Consider the following 24,746-nt stretch of genomic DNA (forward strand, 5'->3'; position numbering starts at 1 on the left):
GTGATACATCATAATACATGGCTAGAAATTTATCAATTTTGTTGATATTTTCAAAGAACCCTCTTTTGATTTCATTGGTTTTCTCTGTTGATTTTCCATTTTCAATTTCATTGATTTCTGCTCTATTTAAAAAAAAATTCTTCTGATTACTTTAGGCTTACACTGCTCTTCTTTCTCTAGTGTCCTAGGGTGGAAGCTGAGATTGATTTTAGATCTTTCTTCTTTCCTAATATATGCAGTCAGTGCTATAAATTTCCCTTTAAGCTTTTGATAGATCTCACACATTTTGATGAGTGGTATTAATTTTCATTTACTTCACAATATTCAAAAATTTATCTGAGACTTCTTTGACCCATATGTTATTTAGAAGTGTGGTATTTAATCTTCAAATATTTTGGGATTTTCCAGCTACCTTTCTGGTATTACTTTCTAGTTTAATTCCATTGTGGTCTGAATGTATATGTTGTATGATGTCTGTTCTTTTGGGGGGAGGGTGTTTTACAGCCCAGAATGTGGTCTATCTTGGTGAATGGTCTGTGTGAGCCTGAGAAGAATGTGTGTTCTTTGTTGTTGGGTGAAGTACTATATAAATGTCAATTAGATCCAGTTGACTGATGATTCTGTTCAGTTCAACCCTATCCTTATTAATTTTCTGCCTGTTGGATCTGTCAGTTACTGATAGAGAGGTGTTCAAGTCTCTGTAATAGTGAATCCATCTGTATTTCTCCTTGCAGTTCTATCAGATTTTGCTTCACATATTTTGGTGCTCTGTTGTTAAGTATATACATTAAGGATTGTTATGTCTTCTTGGAGAATTTATACCCCTATCATTATGTAATGCCCTTCTTTATCCCTGGGATATTCCTCTGCTCAAAAGTGTCTGCATTCTCTGAAATTGTGTCTTTATATTTAAAGTGGGTTTCTTGTAGACAGCATATAGTTGGGTCTTTTTTTTTTTCTAGTGCACTCAGATGTTCTGTCTTTTAATTGCTGTATTTGAACCGTTCACATTTAAAACGGTTATTGATATAGTTGGATAACTATCTACCATATTTGTAACTATTTTGTATTCATTGCATTTGTTCTTTTTTTTAATACTTTTGTCTTTTTCAGCCTTCTTTGGCTTTAATTAAGCATTTTATATGGTTTCATTTTTTTCTCCTTTCCTCGCATATCAATTATATTTCTTTTTAAAATTTTTAGTGCCCTAGAGTTTGCAATGTACTTTTACAACTGATCTAAGTCCGCTTTCACATAACATTATGCTGCTTCACAAGTAGCACAGGTATCTTATAACAGAATATTCCAGGGACTTCCCTCGCGGTCTAGTGGTTAAGACTCCACGCTTCCACTGCAGGGGCCACGAGTTTGATCCCTGGTCGGGGAACTAAGATCCCGCATGCCTTGCTGCACGGTGAAAAAAAAAAGTAAAAACAAAAAAACCCCCAGAATATTCCCAGTTCCTCCATCCATTCCTTATATCATTGCTGCCATTCATTTAATTTATGCATATGCTATAATTACCCAATACTTTGTGGCTATTATTACTTTGAACAAAACAGTTGTCTATTAAAATCAAAGAGAAATTTAAAAGAAATATTTTATTTTACATTTATTTATTCATTCTCTGTTGCTCTTCCTTTCTTCATGTAGATCCAAGTTTCTGATCTATATTGTTTTCCTTCTCTCTGAACTTCTTTTATCTTTTCTTTCAAGGCATGTCTACTGGTGACAGATTCCCTCAGTTTTCACTTGTCCAAAAACTCATTACTTCTCCTTCACTTTGAAGGATAATTTCTCTAGGTTGGTGGTTTTTCTTTCAACACTTTAAATATTTCACTCCACTGTCTTGTTCATCGTTACTGACAAGATGTCAGTGTGATTCTTGTTGTTCCTCTATTCGTAAAGTGTTTTTTCCTCTGGCTTTTTCAATATTTTCTCTTTGTCTTTAGTTTTCTGCAGTTTGAATATTATATGCCTAGGTGTAGAGTTTTTGGTTTTTCATTCTTGGTGTAGTCTAAGCTTCATGGATTTATGGTTTGGCTCCTGTCATTAATTTTGGAATATTCTCAGGCATTATTACTTCAAGTATTTATTCTACTCTTTTCTCTCTTCTCTTTCTGGTATTTCCATTATACATATGTTACACCTTCTTTAATTGTCCCACAGTTCTGGGATATTCTGTTCTGTTTTCTCATTCTCTTCTCTCTTTGCATTTTAGTTTGGGAAGTTTCTGTTGATACTTCTTCAAGTGCACTGATTCTTTTCTCATTTGTGTCCAGTTTACTGATGATCCTATCAAAGGCATTCTTCATTTCTGTTGCAGTGTTTTTTATTTCTAATATTTCTTTTTGGTTGGTTCTTAGAGTTTCCATCTCTCTGCTTACATTATCCATCTGCTTTTGCATGTTGTCCACTTTTTCCATTAGAGCCCTTAGTAATCATAGTGATTTTAAATTCCCAGTCTGATACCATAAAATCTCTGCTATATCTGAGTCTGGTTCTAATGCTTGCTTTGACTCTTCTGACTATGCTTTTTCTTTCCTTTTAGCATGACTTATAATTTTTTTTTTTTGTATTTATCTAACTGGGAATTAGGCTGTGATTACTGTTTGCTGTAGCAGTAGGTGTTAGAGGTTTCAGTTTCCTTTAGTGTCCTTGTTTTTGTTTCCCTTGTTGTCTTTGGATTTCCCTAGAAACACCTTCTTAAATAGAGTTAGAGCCTTGCATTTTTTTTTCAGCCATAATCCTGTTATTGTATAGGTGCCCTATTCATGTGGTGGTAAGGTGTAGGGGATGGGAAGTGGTCTATAACCGTATGGTTAGATATCAGTCTTTTGCAGGGTCTGTGCCCCTGAGCCTTCACAAGTGCTTCTAAGCTTCTGCTCCCCTGCTCCCCTTTCTGTAGGTATGTCAGTAAGGCTAGAGTGGGCAGGAATTGGGTAATTTTCTTTTCCCCAAGTTGGATAAAGCTCTGGCGAAGTCTTTTCCTTTGCTGAATAGGCTTGTGTTGTGGAGAACTCTCTGGACTTATTTCAGAATGGTTACTTTCCCCCTCCTCTTGCCAAACAGGAGGTGATTTTTCTCTGATCCTCACTATGATAACCTTGTGGGGCATAAAGCCCAGGAAAGTATAGCAGCCCCCACCTCCTTAGAGGAGACCCCCCCAGGAGTTTTAAACTTTCAAACTAGTCCACAGTCAGTGTCCAGCAACTTGTTGAAGTTACCATTTAAGTGTTCATACCAGTTCCTGGCTCCCGTGGCTTCTGCTTCAGTTAGCTAATCTATATTCTCTGGATTCACCGTTCTCTCTAGTTTCTTGGGTGGCACTTTGTCCTGTGACTTCAGTCTGTGATGGATCTAAGAAAAGTCCATTGGTTTTCAGTTCATCCAGCTTTCGTTTCGTTATGAGAGAAAGAATGATGGCTTCCAAGCTCTTTACATGTTGGAGTGGAACCTGAAAGCAATCATATGTATTTTTTAAAACTGCATAGTATTTCATTGTATAGGTAAACTGAAATTTATTTCACTTATTCCTCACTGTTAGATGTTTAGATTGCTTCCTTTCTTTTTATATGACAAGCCATGATGTAATAACTCTCCTTGAATAAACTGTAGTTTTGATTTTAATGGCTATTTTCAGTTATCTATATTTCCTCCTGCAGTTACGTAGAAATTAATCAGGAATTGACTGTATTTAAATCAGAAGACTGGATTTAATTCTTAGTATTTTCACTTATTATGTACTCTTGGACCATTTTACTTCTGATAAGTTTCCTTATTTATGAAATGTAAATGATAAAAACTACCTTGAAGAGTTGTTGTGAGGATTAAATAATATAATAGAAGGCATTTGTAAACTATAAAGCACTATATAAAAGTTGGATAGTTTAGGTATATCCAGTTGTGATATAAACTGTGAGTCTTAGTAATAAAGCACCCTGTTAATTAAATAGCTTTAGACCAGGCTGCTTAGTACAGTATTTTGAAAGAAGATACTTCGATTTATTGATAATTCTGAGAAAGGGGGCATAGTTGATTCTGAGACAGGGGCCATAGTTGATTCTGAGTGAGATAGCTAAGTAACAAGTATACTTTGAAAACCTAATTGAGGAAATAATATGTTGATGGAAGCTGATATAGTATACTCTTAAACTTATGATAGAATACATTAGGTTTTATGAAGATAAGAACTAAGAAAAATAAGCAAAGCCAATTTTAACTTAGCTTTGCAATTATGCATTCAATATATGTTGTTCTAAAACATTTGGTAAGACTTAATCAGATAGAATTTTGATTTTTCATTTATTTCAATATTCTTCTCCAAAGTGACTTAGTAATTTTTGAGGTCATATAGTCTTTAGTGCCTTGATACTCAAAAGTCTGATCTGTGGACCAGTAGTGTCAGCATCATCTTGAGAGCTTTTTAGAAATGCAGAATATGAGGCCTACCCCAAACCTACTAAATCATTTTAATAAAATCCCTGGATGACTGGTATGCACCTTTACGTTTGAGAAGCTCTGACTTAGTATACATAAATCTTGCAGTTGGAAAGACCTTTGTCAAGGTTTTCAACTACGTAGTATTTCTGAATAGCTTATGATTTAAAGAGAGATATGGGTATTGGGTTAAGTGTAACTTTACCAGTATTGTTAGAAATTATGCTAAACAGAGGGATGCACTAATCTATTTTAAAAATCTTACACACTTCTAACAGAGATGAGGATAGGCTGTTGCAAGCCTAATGATCTATAGGTCAATAATGAATTTTTTCTTAAAAAGAAAAATTAAGTTAATTTTTAAACTTGTGAAATGTGGTGATGATTTCTTCATCTGACTTCATTGGGAATTGAGAGATTCCATTTACATGTCTTTTCCAAACAATTATATCTTTTCCTTTTAAAAGTAAAATTTGTTTTAATTACTTTCCATGGAAATAGTTTTAAAATTCACAGTTCTTAAACTGTATTTAAGGAGACTTTGCTTCCTTAAGCAAAGTACATGGAATACAATTTAACCTTTTCTTAGTAATAAAGATTCCCCTAGCTCCTACCAAAGCCTTATATGTATAGATGCTCAGTTAAACTGATGAACTGACTTATTATGAAGACCTTCTGTTATTGCAGTTTGTTGTAATACAGAGATATTGGTTATTAAAGGATATAGGATTATTTATCCATATAACAAATGATCTACATTGCTGGCCTACATTACTGTGTTTGCAATTTTGAACTCTCCCTATCTTTCTCTGTCAGCTTTCAGTGTTTATATGGCTGCTTCTCTCAGCTTCCCCCTTTAATTTGTTGTTTCGAACTGCACTCTAAGAAACCAGATGAGACTATGTATCACATGAGGGTCTTGACCTCTCCAGTCATTCATTCATTAATAGATATTTATTGAGCACTTATTAAGTGCCAGGCTCTGCTAAGTACTGAGTATTCAGTGGAGAACAAAACAAAATCGTTGTTCATGTGGAGCTTACATTCTAGTTGGGGAGATAGGCAATAGACAAATTCCTGTGTAATACATAGGTAATAAATACCTATGTAATAGATGTCAGTAAGTTCTATGAAGAAAAATAAAGCAAGGCATAGGTATAGTAAGCAATGGGAGGGGCCACTACTTTATATAGGGTTGTAAGGGAGAGTGAAGGGAGCAGAGAGCTGAATGAAGTAAATTGAGATATGTATAATATTTTTTAAAAGAAGAGTACATAAATGTAGTGTATAGACTATGGCTTCCACTTTGCCTAGAATCCTCAGGTGTTTATTTAAGGTATAAATCTTAAGTATTTCTGCAGTTTTGAACATGGCAACCAAAAGTATGGTTACCATCACGCTCTCTAAGGATTTTTATGTTACTTCTGGGAATGAAAAGCGAGCTGAAAGATGAGGTTTAAATGACAGAATATTGGAATTTTTGGAACATTTGAATGGTTTAAAAGAACAGTGGAATAGAATACAGTGATCAAAATCAGAATTGTTCTAAAATTTAAGACATAGATTGATTTAAAATAAAGATGTGCTATAAGCAGTCCCCTGAAGAAGCAGAATGGCTTCCCATGTGGCTGTATTGCTCTTGACTTAATAGTGACACCAGTAATCACAGTAGCACCATTTTTTGAGCACCTATTATGTGCTAGGCACTGTTCTAGGCATATGTATGGTGTAATCTTCAAAACAACCCACTGAGGAGGTATAATTCTCACTTTTATCAGGTGGAAACTAAGGTTTAAACATAGACAGCTACAGTCTTTCACAATATTAGCCAAAATCTAACTGCCCAATCTCTTATGCTTACTCCTGACTCAGGTGTCCTCTAGATGTAGGGGAAAAAATGGGATTATTTTGATTAACTTGTTAGGTGGCAAAATAGGAGGTATGTGTTGGGGATTGGTTCCAGAGTTCAATCCACGTGCAGAGTAAAAATCGTGTACCAAATTAGTGAACCATCAAAAGAGTTGAATGAAAATGGCTGTATCATATCCTTTTGATGAAAATGCAGTTATTTTGCCAGCAATTTGCATACAATCAAAAGTTTACTGAATTGATATTGTAAAGAAACCAGTACTTTGCTTTAAAGATGACCTCAAATGCTAGGTGATTAGTTGATGTTATTAGAAATAGAGAAGTCCAAAGAATGAGTAAATTTTCTTTGGGGGGAGAGTGGGGAGTCACTGATGATGAATATGATTTTGGATATGTTGAAAATGAGTTAATGAGACATTATTGTGTTGCTGTCTGGCAAACAGATAGCACAGGTCTAAATGTTTACAGGGATGTTAGGGTTGTTTGTATCAGTAATTTAGAGGTGATAGTTCAAGATCTGGATATAGATGGATTTATGAAGAAGAGAGAGTATAGAGCGAACTGGGGTATAACAAAACTGTTGATTCCTGACTCATTATTTACAGAGCGGAAATTAAAAGGACAGCCAGAAGAGGATGCTGAAGATGTGATCAGAGAAGATGTAATGTGTTGCGTTCTGATATGACTGTTCAGTAGGGACCAGAGGATAAAGTAAGGTCTGTGGTCTGGGGCAATTCTCCTTTGAAAAGAAATCTGAAATGCTACTGAGGTAGGAAGGGAAGCAAAGCCAAAGGTATGTTGATGATTTTGAAAACAGAGGAGAATGAAAGGATCACAAGGAATTGGTAAGGACAAAGAAATTTAATAATGAGGAGTTGGAGGGGTGCAATAGAATATTTAGGTCAGGAAGGGACATTTCATAGATGGAGATCTTAGAGGCAGAACTTTAAGAGTATACTGACGCTCGATGTGCTCAGTAGTAGAGGGGAAGGGGCTACTCCTCAGTCCTCAGGACTGGAAGGACTGAAGTTTGAGCCCTCAAGAGAGATGAGGTATACTTTACAAAGCTTTGCTCTAGTCTTTATGCCTCTAACCGTTGCCCTGGGGTCAGCAGGCAGTGCACGCCACATCATTTGAAGTGGGAATTTTGGAGGGAGAAAAAACGTCGTGCATTACTTGTGAATGCTCAATTATAAATATATTCCCCTTCTTGCTTGCAAAAATAAGTCTTTTTTCATTGTGATAGAGGCAGGCAACAATTGTGTACCTAATATATAGGAGATCAGTGTTAATATCATTTTTATTATCAGTGTAGTCATGGAAGTAAATGAAATAAAGAATATCCCTTAATGAATATGTATATAAAGGCCTTAGTTTCATTAACATTAAAAAGAAAATGTAAATTTCTTTTTTGTATTTTTATGCTAAGTAAAGAAAGATGACATTAATGACATGTCATCAGTTGAACATGAATTTTAATAATATTTCTTGTAATAGGGATGGATTTATGAGTTCTCCAATTAATTTTTTTTTAATTTTTAAAAATTTTAAATATTTATTTTATTTATTTATTTTTGGCTGCGTTGGGTCTTCATTGCTGCGCGCAGGCTTTCTCTAGTTGCGGCGAAAGCGGAGGCTACTCTTCCTTGCAGTGTGCGGGCTTCTCACTGCGGTGGCTTCTCTTGTTGCAGAGCACGGGCTCTAGGCAGGTGGACTTCAGTAGTTGTGGTGCGTGGGCTCAGTAGTTATGGCTCGCGGGCTCTAGAGTGCAGGCTCAGTAGTTGTGGCGCACGGGCTTAGTTGCTCTGGGGCATGTAGGATCTTCCCAAACCAGGGCTCGAACCCGTGTCCCCTGCATTGGCAGGCGGATTCCTTTTTTTTTTTTTTAACATCTTTATTGGAATATAACTGCTTTACAATGTTGTGTTAGTTTCTGCTGTATAACAAAATGAATCAGCTATACGTATACATATATCCCCATATCTCATCCCTCTTGTGTCTCCTTCCCACCCTCCCTATCCCACCCCTCTAGGTGGTCACAAAGCACTGACCTGATCTCCCTGTGCTATGCAGCTGCTTCCCACTAGCTATCTATTGGCAGGTGGATTCTTAACCACGGCGCCACCAGGGAAGCCCTCCAACTAATTTTAAGTTAATTAAATCTGCTCATTAAAAGTCTGACTGTTATGTGAGAGATCATGGTAAGAGCAGAAACTGCTGGCTTAAATAGTATTTACTGTAATATTCTTATGGAGCCTTTTTAGGGTAAAGTGAGATACTTGTTATAAAAAAGGCTTTTGAAACAAGTCTATATTAATATAAGTTGTTACTGTTGTAGGCCCATATGGGACTAGGACCATAGATAAGGTCATGATTTACATTTTTAATGAAATATTTAATGTAGTATTTAAATGTTTCCAATGTAATAAATGACTAGAATAAATAATGTTTGTTTTGGTAGTCATCAATTTAGCTTTCTTATTTTTAATTTTTAAGTAACTCTCTGTACCAGTAATACTGAATTCTAAAGAAAGATGGTAATGATTTATTGAAAATTAAATCACTTATTTTCTTTTTAATTTTTTTGTATTTGTTTTTCATTATTAGAATTAGCCATAACTGACCTTATTTGAGGATTACAGTGAAGCAATCAAGTCCTTTAAGTTAGATATAGATGTATCTTACTTTAAGGAAATTTAATATGAAACTGCTAATGGAGTAAGTATAGATAAAAATAAGAAAAAAGGCCCAAGGACTAAGTCCTAGGGTACTCTTAATATTTAGAGGTAGAGAAGATGAGGAGAAGGAGGTAGGAGGAAAGCCAGGAACTTGAGGTTTCCTGAAAGCCACATTAAGTGATTTCAAGGCGTGAACAACTGTGTCAGATGCTGTTGAGAGGCTGAGTGAACAGAGACTTCAGAATTAGCCACTGGATATAGCACATAACTGACCTTGGTCAGATGGTTTGATACAATGCTGGAAATGAAAGCCCGAATGGGGCAGATTTAAGTGAGAATTGCAGGAGAGAAATCAGGGAACTCATTCAAGGAATTTTGCCAAAAAGGAGAGTGGAGAAATCAGGGAATGGGGGGGTTGAATGGCTAGAGGCAGAAGTAGGACCAAGAGAAGTTTGTTTTTGTTGTTGCTGTTCTGTTTTTTTTTTTTAAGATGGATGAAATTATAGCACATCCTTATGTTGATGACAGTGATCCAGTAGAGGGAAAACAGTGATGCAGAAGAGAAAGAGGGGATAATTAATCCTTACTGTGTAAATAAGATTTGGGAACTGGCCTGGAACTTTCCCACCATGTGAAATGGTTTCTGTGGAGAAGTTTTTCACTTCGACATAGGCAGATTACAAATGACTATAACCCAACTCATCTACCATTTTATACTTGTCGATTATTTTTAGTGATGGGATGGAAATTGTTAGAGCCACATACTTACCAGTTTTCCACTGTGATAACTGCATTTATTTTCAAGTCAGGAATAGGATTGTAATATGCTGACAGAAGATAGCGAAGCTCACTGATCTACACTGAATTTGCACTATGTTTTAATCCATTAGTCAAGATTTTTTTGCTTGTACGTTTCCAGAAAGAAATGTACTCTTCTGCACACTGAAGTTGAGTAGTATAATATTACTACTATAAGTTTAAATCATTTTTTTGTTAATAGGTGGTAGAAAATAATCATTTTATAGCAGGATATGAGTATTGACTATATTGGAATAAATGGTTATTGCTATTTGATTAAATGGATTTTTGAGAGCTGTATTGGAATATAATTGACATACAATGAATTATACGCTTGGATAAGTTTTGACTTATGGATGCACTTTGAAACCATCATGACAATCAAGATAATAAACCCCTCCCCTCAATTTCCTATTCTTCCTTTTTAATTCCTGTATCCTATCTTTCCTACTCCTTCATCTATCCCAATCCCTACCCTAGGCAACCACTAATCTACTTTCCGACACTATAGGTTAGTTTGTATTTTCTAGAACTTTATATGAATGGAATCACACAGTATAGAGTCTTTTTTGTTTGGCTCCTTTCACTCAGCGTAGTGATTTTAAAGTTCATCTGTATTGTCACATCCATCATTAGCTCATTTTTTTGCTGAATACTATTCTATTTTGTAAACACTATTCCAGTGGAAAGCAATTTGTTATTCATTTGTCTGTTGGTGGTCATTTGGGTTGTTTCCAGGTTTTGGCTATTACAAATACAGCTACTGTGAGCATTCATGTAGAAGTCATTGTTTGGACATATGCTTTCCTTTGAGTAAATACCTAGAAGTAAAATGGTTGGGTCATATAGTAAGCATATGTTTAACTTTATAAGAAAGTACCAAAGTCTCTTTCAAAGTGGTTATGTCATTGTTTAATATTTCTACAAGCAAGGTAGGAGTTCAGTTGCTCCACATCCTCACCATTTTAGTTTTAGCCATTCTAATAGGTGTGTAGTGGTATCTCCTTGTGGCTTTAATTTGCATTTCCCTAAAGACTAATGATGTTGATCATCTTTTTATATGCCATTTGTGTATTTTCTTTTGTGAAGTATCTGTTTAAATCTCTGGATGTTTAGCTTTGGATTATTTGTTTTCTAATTGAATTTTGAGGGTTCTTTATTCCAAATACATGTGCTTTATCAGATATGTGATTTGTGAATATGTTCTCTCAGCCTGTGGATTGTCTTTTCATTCCCTTAACAGTATCTTTCAAAAAGCAGAAGTTCTTGATTATGATGAATTCCAATTCAAAAATTTCTTCTTTTATGGATTGTGCTTTTGGCGTTATATCTAAGAGATCTTTGCCTAACTGAGGCTGTTTTCTTCTAGAAGTCTTACAGTTTTACATTCTACATTCTATTAGGTCTATGACTTATTTGTACGTAGTATGAGGTAAGGATCAAAGTTCTTTTTTTTTTTTTTTTTAATACAGATATCCAAATGTTGTAGCACCATTAAAAGAAAGAATATTAACTTTGCATCTGTATAAGAAATCATTTGACCCAATAATCCATCAGTTGGATTATTTCTGGACTTTTTTCTGTTCCATTGGATATTTGTCTTTATACCAATACCACACTACCTAGAATAGTGTAGCTTTATGACAAGTATTGAAGTCAGGTAATATAAATCCTCTAATATTGTTTTTCTTTTTCAGAGGGCTCTGTATCTCTTCTTGAGTGAGGTTTAGTGGTTGTCCAGGAATTTTTTCCATTTCATTTAAGATGTGGAATTCATTGCTATAAGTTGTTTATAATATTTCCTAACTATTCTTTTAGTATCTGTAGAATCTATAATGATAGCACTCCTCTCATTCCAGATATTGTCAATTTGTATCTCCCTTGAATGCCACCCTCCCCCCCTCAGCCTGACTAGTGGTTTATCATTTTTATTGATGTTCTCAAAGAACCAGCTTTTGGTTTTGTTGATTTATTCCCCCCTCCATTATTTTTCTGTTTTCTGTTCCATTGATTTTTGCTCTAACCTTTACTATTTCCTCTCTTTTGCTTACTGCCAGTTTAATTTGCTTTATTTTTTCTAGTTTCTTGAGGTGAAAGTAGTTGAGGCCATTTATTTGAGACCTTTCTTCTTTTCCAATATAGACATTTTAGTGCTATAATTTTCCCTTTATGTACTGCTTTAGCTGCTTCTCTCAAATTTTGATACATTTTTCTCATTTTCATTCAAGTCAAAACAAGTTTTTTTCTTTTTATTTCCTCTTTGACTTATTATCTTTGGGGTTATTTGGAAATATGTTTCCTAATTGCCAAATATTTGAGAATTTTCCATATATCCTGTTGTTGATTTCTAACATAATTAGATTGCGGTCAGAAAACATACCTTGTAGGACTTGGATCCCTTTAAATTTAGTCTTACTTATTTTATGACACAGAAGTGGTCTCTCTTGGTAAATGTTATTTATATACTTGTAATACTTGAAAATATGTGTATTGTTTTGGGATAAGATGTTCTATAAAGTTCACTTAGGTTAAGTTGGTTGATGGTGTTCTTCTAGACATCTGTATGCTTATTGACTTTCTGTCTACTTATTCTATTAGTTATTGAAAGAGAGATGTTGAAATTTCTAACTGTATGTTAGTATGAATGATTCCCTTTATCTCTGGTAATATTCCTTCTCTGAAATCGACTTTTTCTGATGTTAATATAGTCATTCCAACTTTTTTTTCTTTAGCGTGATGTATCTTTTTCTGTCCTTTTACTTTTAACCTATTTGTGTATTCATATTTAAAACATGTTTCTTATAGGCAGCGTGTGGGTAGGTCTCGTTTTTTTAATCCAGTCTTACAGTCTCTGCCTTTTAACTGGCATGTTCAGATAATTTATGGTTAATGTGATTATTGACATGGTAGGGTTTAAATCTACCATTTTGCTATTTGTTTTCTTTTTGTCTTAACTGTTCATCAATCTTTTATCTCCCTTTTTGTCTTCTTTTAGATTGAGTAATTTTTTTAATGATAATACTTTTTTTCCTTTGTTGGCTTAATAGCTATAATTCCTTGTGATATTTTAGTGTTTACTTCAGAGTTTATAGTATACATCTTTAACTTACCATAGTTTACTTTTAAGTGGAATGATGAATTTTTCACAAATCAGTTTGTTCCGCTTTCAAATTGTCTCTACAGGCTCACATTCATTTGGACTTTGGAATTATATACACCTGGATTCAAATCCCAGCCATGATACTCACTCAGTGTAGGATTGCTTACACTTTCTATGCCTTAGTCTTCTCATCTATAAAATGGAGTTAAACTCTTTCATAGAATGGTGCCTGACATACAGTAAACTATAATTTGTAGCTACTTTTATTAAAAATCATGTTGATGAAAATCTCTTAATGAATTCTAGCTACCTTGACATCATTCTATTTCTCCTATCATGCTAAAGTACCTATTACTTCTTTTTTTTTTTAATAAATTTATTTATTTAATTTATTTTTATTTTTGGCTATGTTGTGTCTTCATTGCTGCACGCAGGCTTTCTCTAGTTGCGGCGAGCGGGGACTACTCTTTGTTGCGGTGCGCAGGCTTCTCATTGCGGTGGCTTCTCTTGTTACGGAGCACGGGCTTCAGTAGTTGTGGCATGTGGGCTCAGTAGTTGTGGCGTACGGGCTTAGTTGTTCCGTGGCATGTGGGGTCTTCCCGGACCAGGGCTCGAACCCGTGTACCCTGCATTGGCAGGTGGATTCTTAACCACTGTGCCACCAGGGAAGCCCCCTTTTTACTTCTTTAGATTAGTCATTTGTCTGCTACTGTTCTGCCTTTCTCAATTTGAATCAATCCTCTTGCCAAGTTAATCTTTCTCCAATATAACACCAATCATATCACATCATTTCTCAGTTCAAAACTGTTTCCACCTGACTGCTCACTTCCTCCAGAATTAAGGACAAACTCTTCATACTGACAAGCAACATAGCCCATTGTATCTGTCTTCAATTTATCTTTCCCCTTCTTTTCCTTCACTATTCTTCTACTTTTATTCTGTATAGTTCAAACTGCATTCTCTTTCTTCTCCAAATATGTACTATAGTTTCCTAACTCTGAATTTGTTGTTGCTGTTTTGTATGTCTCTATAAAATTTTGAGAGCAAGTATGTCTGAAAATTACCTCTTGTACCAGTGTTCACCTGTCATGATCCTTTACATCGTTGAAGGCTGTCATCAAATTCCATCTATTTCATTGAGCTTTTCCTGATACTTAGCGTTGTGGTCTTTCCATTCATCATATTTCTGCAATTCTCCTGTGCTTTTCTTATATCACTGGCCTTGTACTACCTTTGGTTATACAGGTCCAAAATTCCTTATCTGTAGTTCTAAAGTTCAAAAGACACTGAAAGCTAGAAGTTTCTTTTTTTAAAAAAAAAAAAGACTAGATTGGTGGCTCTGGTAGGCAAAATAATGGCCTCCCAAAGATGTCCATGTCCTAATCCCTGGAACCTATGGACATATTACCTTATTTGGCAAAAGGGACTTTGCAGAGATGATTAAATTAAAGAACTTGCAGTGGAACTTGTATAAAGGGCCAGAAAGTAAATATTTTAGATTTGCCATATGATCTCTGTTGTATCTACTCAGCTCAGTCATTGTAGCCAAAAAGCAGGCACAGTAAAATGTAAATGAAGGCGTATAACTGTGTTTCAATAAAACATTATTTATAGGCAAGGAAAAAAAAAAAGATCTTGCAATGGGGAGATTAGCTTGGATTACCTAGATGCACTCAATGTAATCACAGGAGTCCTTTTGAGAGGAAGAGAGAAGCAAGGGAGTCAGAAGGAAATGTCATGGCAGAAGTAGAGGTTAGAGTAATGGGATTGCTGACTGTGAAGATGAAAGAAGGCCAGGAGCCAAGGAATGCAAACAGCATCTAGAAGTCAGGCAAGGCAAAGAACAGATTCTCCCATTTATCCTCTAGAAAGAACCCAGCCCTGTAGACACCTTGTCTTTAGCCCAGTGAAAGTTCTGACTTTTAGAAGTATAAGATAATAAATTTGTATTGTGTAAGCCACTACGTTTTGTGGTAATTTGCTACAGCAGCAGTTGGAAGCTAATACAGTGATAAAACCTGACCTGAACTGATGGGAGGCTATTTATAGTCAATATTTATACCAGTTAGTAAATATTTATACATTTCATTATAGAAATAACAATGTTGGATCATAGGGTGCTGACCTAGACCTTGCTGAGTGGTTTCTTAATATATAATATATATACTGTATTACTTTTCTGAAATCTGGGAAATTCTAAATTCTGAAACACATTTTCCCCTAAAGGGTTTCAAAAAAAAGAGTTTGTGGACCTAAAATCATTTACACTAAATAATGTCTCTTTCCCTCTAAAAGATTACTATAAGCTAAGTGAGGGCAGAAATTGAGATTTATCTTTGTGTCTCCAGTTCAATGACTTACAGGTAATATGTGTGAAAAAAATATTATTGAATTGACCTTAAATATTTGTATACACTGTGGGGCGTATAAAGTTGTAGGAGACCTGCCAAAATCATCTCAGATCCTAGTGAGAGAGATAAGACATGTATTGGCTCATGATGAGGCATTCCAGTGTAAGTGACATACAAATAGCATCAGAGAAGGACTGAAGTAATCTGTGAAAGTTCCACTAAAGAGGGGACTTTTTAGCTGTAACAATGACTACCATTTGTATAGCACCTTCTGTACTAGATTCTTAATGTGCATTACTAAATCCCCACAAAAATCTTACAAAACAGATGCTCAGGGATGTTAAATAACTCAGTCTTAAAGGTGAGTAGATTGAGATTGGGTTCATTCTTTGAGGAGAGAATGGCATGAGCAGAAGTCTGGAAGTAGTTGGATAGAAGTCACAGAATAAGTTCAGAGAATTCGATTCTTTTTAAGAGTTTATCTACATAATACTGTAATTGATCTAAAATATAGTTATCTGTTAAATAAAATGTTAACTGTTAGTCTCTCTGGTTGCTGGGATTTGGGATAATTTTATTTTCATGTATGTGAATATTTTCTAAATTTTCTTCAAGAAACGTGTACTGATTATATAACTGGCAGCAATAAACATTATTTCACATGATTAAAAGACAAGTATGTTGTTTCTGAATATAGTTGGGAAAACACTTCATTTGAAGCTAACTACTATTTGATATATATTTTTTTAAATTAGTGAGCTATCTAAACTTATTTAGTTTGCTATACTGTACTAATTTACATGCCATATAGACATGTTATTCCACGTTAAAATAACTGACCTTAGAAATTCCCTCTTTCAACTGCCTGCAGAGAATCATTATTTAAAAATCTGTTTCAACATTAGTTATTGCTTTTATGCCGGAAACAGTGTAATTCTGTCTTTGGAAATATACTGTACTGTGTTTGAAATTAGTGTATAAATTCCATTTCTGTATATTTCAGCAACCTAGTATTTAACCTGAGAAGTGTTCCTATAGAGAAATAGAAGAGGTGAGAAAAGCCTATTGTGAAAAGTCACACTAGCAGTAATATATGATCATCCCTGTAGATACTCTAGGTGCATAGGAATTAGGTTTTATTTGTTGGGCAATTAATAATCTAAGATGATGGTAACAGGTACTTATTTTAGGTGATAAATTTTATTTTCATGTTGGGTGTTGACCCTGGAAATCTTTTCATTTTCATTCCCTGTGGTAAATTTAGTTTTGTCCATCCTTCTTTTATTATCTGCAGTTATTGGAGAATAAACCAATATGGTACCATACAAAAAATTAAATATTGATGATTTTAAAAAATATTTATTGAACACTTACTATGTAGCAAGCAGTATGCTAAGTATTTGTACAGTAATGAATGAAACATAGTTTGTACTCTCAGGGAACTTACAGCCAGGTAGGAAAGATATAACAAGTAGATAAAAAGTAAGTATGTATTTATAAATTGAAAACATGCTATGAAGGAAACAAATAGGGCGCTATAATAGGACAAGAAGGGGACGTATGTGAGAGGAGTTAGGAAAGGCCTTTTTGAGCCTTGAGAAATGAAAAGAGGCCAGTGACGTCAAGAGGGAACAGTGGATACAAAGGCCCTACAGTGAAAAGAGCGTGGTGTGAAAGGAAAAGGGTGGTGTGACTGGAGCAACAAAGAGAAGGGTTAAAGGTGAGGATGGAAAGGTAAGCAGGGTCTTGTAGGCTACAGTGAAGGGATTACATTTAGAATAGGGAAGCTGTTGTGAAGGGTTTTAAGCAGGAGAAATAATGTGATCAGACTCATATTTTAAGAATATGTTTAGCTCCTCTAAGAAGGCAAGAATGGACACAAGGAGACCAAATTGGTGTCAGTTATGGTTTGAGCAAGAGATAGTAGTAGCTTGATTCAAGGTAGTGTTAGTGGAAATGGAGAGTAGTAGATGGACTTGATATATATTTTGAAGGTAGAATCAACCAGGATGAGGGGGATGAATAGAGATAGGAGTCAGAATGATTAATAGGCTTCTGACTTGGGTAATTAAATGCATATTTGTGAATATCTGTTTATACATACAGGTGACACAATTTATTGAACTTGGTATTCCTATTAGCTATTGCAGGGTTTGACTGTAAAAAGGAATATATTTCCATTAAAATAGTATATCCCAGAAATTTCTCCAAAAATAAATACTTCCCTTATTAATACTTCTTTCTTATTCATGATTCATGGAAGGCATCATAATGTGGGAGAAACTTTTAATAAAGTTATAAGAGCAGATTATCTTGCTGTACCTTCAGTATTTAGTACAGTGACTGACATAGGCAACAGGCATTCAGTAGAGATTCATTGAATGAATTCTGTCTGAAAGAAAAATAATGTTCCCAGAACCAAACTGAAACAAGATGATTCCTGTGTCATGTAAACAGGTTTTCATTAAAGTTGCCCACAGGTGTTTTGTTAAGTTAGGTAGACTGTGACAAAGAAATCAAGCAAATATGACTTAAACTTTAACATCTCAAATTATAAAATATTTTGTTATGTTACATTATTTAGAGGCTATTTTATAGAGGCGTTATAGGACCACTAGGATCTTGCAATCAATTTCTAGACAAATAGGATGACATAAGGGAAAAAACATTGAACTAGGTAGAACCTAGGAAACCTGATTTCCAATTTTGACTCTGCCATGTATAAGTAATAATATTTGGGGCTAGTTACTAGCTCCCTACACTTCAGTTGCCCCACATGGAAAAATAGGAGTAGTCTATATCTCTCTTGAGGACTTTTTGTAATGATTTAATGTAATGATTAAATACATAAAACATTCACATCTACATGTATATAGCATTTAAAAGACCTTAACAATACCTGATATATAGGTCTCTGGGTAAATTGCAAAAATGACCACAATAAGCAGCTCCTTGACTTTGTTTCTCCATCCTTTTAAGTCTTGGCTTGCCTTGTGATATGTTTTGGCCACTAAACTCAGTGGAAGTGATGTTTTGTGAGTTCTGAGCCTGGGCATCAAGAGGCCTTGAATGTTTCCACGTGTAATCAAATCTAGGCTAGCCAGATAGATGACAAGAGATCATTTAGAACAGAGACAACCATACCAGCTGAGCCTTCTTAGACCAGCCAGTCTACCTGGCTTCTGTCCACAGCACATGAGTGAGCCTGGCCAAGATCAACAGAACTGCCCAGCTGAGCATAGCCTAAATTGCTGACTCAGAATTGGTTGTTACTTTAAGCTACTAGTTTTTGAGGCATTTTTTTATGTAACAAAAGCCAATTGATAAGATCAATGTCCTTAATAAATCTTACTAAATTATAGAAAAATAGAATTTATTGAGGTGCTGTTATTTGCCAGATACTTTAAAATTTTTACATGAACTTTTCTCGTTTCTAATCCTTAAAACTGCTCGTAGTGATTTCTCGATTAGTATGATCAAACTTAGGTCTCCCTGACCCAAAGTCTGTGCTCTGTCCAATAAGCCATGTTGCCTTTCAAATGAGTTTATTTTAAAATGTTTTATAAACTTAAAAAAAAACACTATAAAATGTTACTATTAAAAAAAAATGTTACTATAGGTGAAATTAATATAGTGTATTAGGTCCTTTCAGATTGTAAAGAAAAATGCTCAGATTTCCTTAGCCAATGGAGGCTCACTCCAGAGTAGTGTCACAAAGACGCTGAGTAGACATACAGCCCCTTGGGTCCTAGTGCTTACAGGATAAGGATTTACGTTATGTTTTTCAGGATGCAATAGCAGCTTTAGTGACCAGTTTTTCAGTGTTTATATTGCATTCCTGTTACCTAATAAAGGATGTGAATTTGTTTGTCACCACCTTCCACGGAGTTGTCCACTAGGGCAGAGTTTTGTGCCATGTCACTTTATAGATGACCAGCTTTTCCTATGTCTTGTAATATGTGGCTGCTTTTAGATCAAATACCAATCCAGTGGTTGTGATCATATTATCAGGTTTGGTTTAATTGAAGGCAAAGTAGTACAACTCAGTTTTACTCTATACAAAGACAATTTCATTTATTCAGAAGGGGGTTTTGGGCTTGTATCTGTTATCTCTCACAGGATAATAAACTACTGCAAACCTTAGTGGCTTAAAACAACTATTTTGTTTGTCCATGATTCTGTAGACCAGTAATTTGGGCTGGGATCAGCTGAGCAATTCATCTGCTGATCTTGTTAAGGTTACTTATATGACTGCAGTTATCTGGTGGCCCAGTTTGGGTTGGAGAGTCTAAGAAGACCTCATTCATGTGGCTGGCAGTTGGCTCTGGATATTGGCTGGGCCGTATATCTCCAGGAGGCTATCTGAGCTTATCTGTGGAAGAGTTCAAAGAGAGCATTTATAGGAGCTGTGAGGTCTCTTGAGGCCTAGACTTGGAAATCACACAGTGTCACTTCAACCACATGATATTGTCAAAACAAGTCACAAAACCAGCCCATATTCAAGGAGTATGGAAATAATGTAATAAAGAGTTACAAAGAATTTGCAGTCATTTCTAATTTACCATAGGTCCTGAGGCACTTAAGGTTGCATGAACTGGACAACACCTATGGGTAATAATACACAATTATTAAAAAATTACCACACAAATTTGACCTGTGTTATTTGGTAGAATAAGCTAGGGAGTCAGAGGCCTGAGGGAATGTGGGAGGTGATAAGAAGATGGAGTCTAATGTACTTTCCTTAAATGGCATGGAATAGCAAAGAGAAATGTTATCTGCAAGGAATGGATCCTCACAAAAAGAATAATTTCACAGTTTTTATCTTTTTTATAAGACAATTACATGTAGCTAGACTTTTAGAAATCTGAAAACTGGATCTCTTTTTTTCTATCCTTCTTCATCCTTTGATATAAAAAGGAGGTGAAAATGTGTTACTGCCTTCTGACTTAATAGCCTCTAAAGCAATTTAATTGAATGTACTTTTGGACTATTAGGAGTATAGACACAAGGATAAATGACTAAGGTATACCTTCATTTTGATTTTATTTTTTATCTTTTTAAATTTTCTTTTAATCTTCATTTTTTAAAAAATTTATTTATTTATTTATTTATTTATTTATTTTTGGCTGTGTTGGGTCTTCGTTTTTTTTTGTGTGTGTGAGGGCTTTCTCTAGTTGTGGCAAGCGGGGGCCACTCTTCATCGCGGTGCGTGGGCCTCTCACTATCACGGCCTCTCTTGTTGTGGAGCACAGGCTCCAGACGCACAGGCTCAGTACTTGTGGCTCACGGGCCTAGTTGCTCCGTGGCATGTGGGATCTTCCCAGACCAGGGCTCGAACCCGTGTCCCCTGCATTAGCAGGCAGATTCTCAACCACTTTGCCACCAGGGAAGCCCTAATCTTCATTTTTTTTTTTTTTAAAGATTTATTTATTTAATTGATTGATTGGTTGCTATGTTGGGTCTTCGTTTCTGTGCTAGGGCTTTCTCTAGTTGCGGCAAGCGGGGGCTACTCTTCATCGCGGTGCGCGGGCCTCTCAGTATCGCGGCCTCTCTTGTTGCGGAGCACAGGCTCCAGACGCGCAGGCTCAGTAGTTGTGGCTCACGGGCCCAGTCGCTCCGTGGCATGTGGGATCTTCCCAGACCAGGGCTCGAACCCGTGTCCCCTGCATTCGCAGGCAGATTCTCAACCACTGCGCCACCAGGGAAGCCCCAAATCTTCATTTTTAACTGCAGAATTACTTCTTGTGATATAGTGATATAATAAGAAGCATATAGTTGGTCTTTGTCCCTGGTTCCTCACACAAGCTGCTAAAACCTTTGAGTGTCTTTTTGTATGCAGATGAGATGACTAGTGGCAAGGGACCCCCTAAATAGCGCCTAGATGGGGACCAGAAAGACCAAGCCTTGATTAAGAAGCTTGGAACTTTCAGGCTTACTCCCCAACCTCCAAAAAGGGAAGAGGGGCTAGAGATTAAGTTAATCACCAATGAACAATGATTTCGTCAACCATGCCTATGTAATGAACCCTCTGTAAAAACTCTTAAATTACAGGGTTTGGAGAGCTTCCAGATTGGTGAACACATTGAGCTGCTGGGAAGGTGATGTGCGCAGACAGGGCATGGAAGCTCTGCACTGATTTCTCCCCACTCCCAATACCTTGCCCAGATGTATTTGTACATGGCTGTTCTTGAGTTGTATAACAAACCAGTAATAGTAAGTAAAGTGCCTTCCCGAGTTCCACGAGCTGTTCTAGCAAATCATCAAATCTGAGGAGGGGGTCAGGGGAACCCCTGATTTATAGCCTGTTGGTGAGAAGGGTGGAAGGCCTAAGACTTTTGACTGGCTTCTGAAGTTGCGGGCAGTCTTACGAGAGTGAGCAACCTGTGGGGTTGTGCTGTCTCTGGGTAGTTAATGTCAGAATTGAATTGATGTGTAGGACACTCAGTTGATGTCCACAGAGAATTGGAGAACTCCTTGGTATGGAAAAATCTACACATCTGTTGTCAGAAGTGAGGTGTGCGTAAAAACAGATCACAGTACTTCTGTTCTTCTCAGTCTGTTAAAACTAACATTCAGATTTGATTATTGATTATGTTAAAGACCAGACCAGTCTGTCTGAAGAGTCAACAAAGCACTTTTCTACAAGCATATACTTAGTGGATTCTGTGGACATGGAAAATAATAGTTCATAAAAGGGAAGGTGGCAGAAATCCAGACTACTGCTGTTCATTTCATTCAAATATTGTTCTTTCAAATGAAAGAAAGTCATTCCAATTATAATAAGATAGGGTAGCCCTTTATCCTTGGAAGATTCTTCTTTAAGAAATACTTATAGAATTTTTGCACAGAAATAATAATTAACATTTTTGAGTTCTTATTTGCTATGTGCCAGGCCTTCTGCTAGTCATTTTAGCTTATTTAATCCTCACAAACAACCAAGTGAAGTAGGTAGTATTAATCCCAGAGGCACAGAGAGCTTAAAGTCAGCACAATTTGTGAGTGGCAGAGCCATATTCAAACCCCATCTCCTCTGTTGTCAAACTCTGTATTCCTAAACATTATAGGAAACTGCCTTTAAATTTTACAAATTAAGTTCAACTAGCAATATTTTTGCTAGAGGACAAAGTAAATAAAAATGTTTCATCTATTGCTGGAGTATAAAATGCCAATATTTATTGTTTTAGTAATGTATGTAATACTAAAACTGAAATAGGTTTCATCTCATGTCGGCTTTCCTGGTGTCTCTGGTCATTCTTTGAGCCTTGCTTTCCATAAAATGAGGACGCTATTGTAATCTGAATATTCTCTGTAAAGACTCTACTTTTGGTTTGTAAATGCAATCTGGAATGACATTGGTATTTTAAAAACATTATAGTCTTAAATCTGTTCAGGATAAAAGGGTTCAGAAATATTTTGATCAAAATGAGAATTCAGAATAGAATTATTGTTGGTATCATTTTTTTTTCTCATTATTAAACCCTCTTCCTAGTCTTTCGCCCTAATTTCCTGGTCCATCGAACTGTTTCTTTTCACATGCATTCATCTGTTTCCCATTACCCTTAGTCCCTGATACTGACATTCCATTTTGGCTTGGTATACCACTGATTTTACTCATAAATGTTTCTCTTTTCCCAGCTACACCCTTGGTACCCTTTTAAATTCAAGTTGACACTACTGCATCCCTACCCTTTCTCCTTTTATAAAAACTTTTAATTTTTGTTGTTCCTTGCTTCCTTTATTGCTAGAATTCATGCCTCTTACCAAGAGTCTAAAGGAAGAGGTAAAAGGGGGCGTACACAAGAGCTAAGTCTTCTAGAACACTGTACTCAAACTTTATTGTGCATCCTAATTACCTGGGGATCTTGTTAAAAAAGTAGATTCTGATCAGAAGTTACAGGGTGGTATTAAAATTTTGCAGTTCTTACTTGTTCCCAGGTGATGCTGGTTTAAGGACCACACTTTGAATTAGTGCTGCTATGGAAAGTCTAAGCCAGAAGGAAGTAGTTAGGAAAAATATCGCCTTAAAGGAGACTCATTCTTAAATGATGATGTTATTATAAAAGTTCCCTTGCCCCTTTGGCCATGTGAGGACACAGCAAGAAGACAGCCATCTATGAGCTAGGAAGCCGGCCCTCACCAGATATCTTGATCTTGGACTTCCCATCCTCTAGAACTGTAAGAAATGGATTTCTTTGTTTACACGCCACCCAGTCTGTTATTCTGTTACAATAGTCAGAAGAGTAAGGCAGTAGTTTGAGTAAGAAGAGATGGAGAAGACACAGACATCTGAATAGAATACCTTCTAAGTTCCTAATATTGGTAAAACACTCTTAGGACTTTTTGAAAATTGTGGTAAAATATACATAACATCTTACCATTTTAAGCATTTTGAAAGTGTTCAGTTCTGTGGTATTAAGTACATTCACATGTTGTATGACTTTTTAAAATAGATTTTATTTTTATAGCAATTTTAAGTTCACAGCAAAATTGAGTAGAAAGTACAGAGTTCCCATATACACACTCACTCTGCAAATGTATGCCTACCCCAGTATCAACATTCTGCACCAGTGGTACATTTGTTACAATCAATGAACCTGCACTGACACATCATTACTATTCAAGGTCCATAGTTTACATTGGTGTTCACATTTGGTGTTATATATTTTGTAGATTTTGATGAATGTCTGAAGGCATGTATCTACTGTTTTAGTGTCATCCAGAATGCCCTAAAATTCCTCAGAGCTCTGCCTATGCACCTCTTCCCTACTCTCAAACTGTGGCAAACACTGATTTTTTACTGTCTCTATAGTTTTGCCTTCTCCAGAATGTCATATAGTTGGAATCACACAATATATAGACTTTTCAGATTGGCTTTCTCTTAGTAATATGCAATTAAGGTTCCTCCATGTCTTTTCATGGCTTGATAGCTCATTTCTTTTTAGCACTGAATAACTTTCCATTGTTTGGATGTATGCACCATACTTTATCCTTTTACCTGCCAGAGGACATCTTGGTTGCTTCCAAGTTTTGGCAATTATGAATAAAGCTGCTATAAACATCCATGTGCAGGTGTTTGTGTGGACATAGGGTTTCAACTATAGGGTTCCTTGAATAAATACCAAGGAACTTGATTGCTAGATCATATGGTAAGGGTTTATTTAGTTTTATAAGAAACTGCCAAACTGTCTTCCAAAGTGGCTATACACATATTGCATCCTCATCAGCAATAGCAGTGAATGAGATTCCTGTTGCTCTACATCCTCGTCAGCGTTTGGTATTGTTGTCAGTATTGTCTAATAGGTATATAGCGGTATCTCATTGTTGTTTTTTATTTTATTTATTTATTTATTTATTTATGGCTGTGCAACGCGGCTTGTGGGATCTTAGTTCCCCAACCAGGGATTGAACCTGCACCCTCGGCACTGAAAGAGCAGAGTTCTAACCACTGGACTGCCAGGGAATTCTCATTGTTTTGATTTGCAGTTCTCTAATGACAGATGATGTTGAACA

General features: G+C 35.9%; 1 protein-coding gene across 4 annotated transcripts in view; it reads left to right on the forward strand.

Moving 5' to 3' along the window:
* WASF1 (WASP family member 1) overlaps positions 1-24,746 on the forward strand; it is an 83,222-nt gene that overhangs the window by 7,168 nt on the left and 51,308 nt on the right. Inside the window, exon 1 of one of the 4 annotated variants that reach the window (XM_068551058.1) lies at positions 6,991-7,025. The exons of the other annotated variants lie outside the window; for them this stretch is intronic. The gene's annotated coding sequence lies outside the window, so the exon portion shown is untranslated. Of the gene's footprint in view, positions 1-6,990; positions 7,026-24,746 lie in introns of those variants that run through there. 4 annotated transcript variants of the gene reach the window in all.

This window comes from Eschrichtius robustus, chromosome 9, assembly GCF_028021215.1.
Source record: "Eschrichtius robustus isolate mEscRob2 chromosome 9, mEscRob2.pri, whole genome shotgun sequence".
NCBI classification, from domain to species: domain Eukaryota; kingdom Metazoa; phylum Chordata; class Mammalia; order Artiodactyla; family Eschrichtiidae; genus Eschrichtius; species Eschrichtius robustus.